Source organism: Strigops habroptila, chromosome 2 (assembly GCF_004027225.2).
Source record: "Strigops habroptila isolate Jane chromosome 2, bStrHab1.2.pri, whole genome shotgun sequence".
Classification (NCBI taxonomy): Eukaryota; Metazoa; Chordata; class Aves; order Psittaciformes; family Psittacidae; genus Strigops; species Strigops habroptila.
In genome coordinates this window covers 9,631,897-9,632,558 of record NC_044278.2, presented here as the reverse complement: position 1 = coordinate 9,632,558, position 662 = coordinate 9,631,897, and positions in this window count along the sequence as shown.

Sequence of the window (662 nt, the reverse complement as noted above, 5' to 3'; positions counted from 1 at the left end):
AGTAAAATGATTAGTCAGAGGGAAGCAGCATAACTCGAGCCCAAAGAGCCAACCGGGAGCCCGGAAATGCCTTCCTCAGAAGTGGAAGGTAAAGGATCCTGTATCTGTGATCAGACACCTCCCTCACTCCACTGCAGGCATCGAGATGGGGCAAGCACCACGCCAGAGCAAGTGTGTGCATGCACAGAGGACACTAGGAAACATTATCCCGTGCTTGGCAAAGGAAAATCAGTGTCAGGATTTTGAGAACAAAGCTGCTGGGATCCAAGTGCCAGTCAGTGGAAGCCTGTTCTCATTCTGAGCCCAGCAACTAAGTCGCAAGCCTCCTGCAAGCAAGCCAGAGCAGACATCCAGCCACCAGCTCTCCACTCAGTGCTATACTAGTGGGAAGTAGCCAAGATGCAGAGGCCAGCAGGCTCCCTGAGCTTTAGGCTTTGAAAAGCAAGTGCCTGGAAGCAGTTTGTCACATTAGGCACTGAGCTAGAGTCAGATGCACCAGTGCTGGTAAAAGCCACATGCTGTTGTCTCTGGGTCAAGCAGCCCTGCTTCCCTGCTATACAAAAGGGAAGCACCAAGGGCTGGTCACCACCACACTCAGCAGGGAAGAGAGGTTGCCCTGACCCAGTTTTTGCCTTGAGAAAAAGCATCCACCTAAGACCATG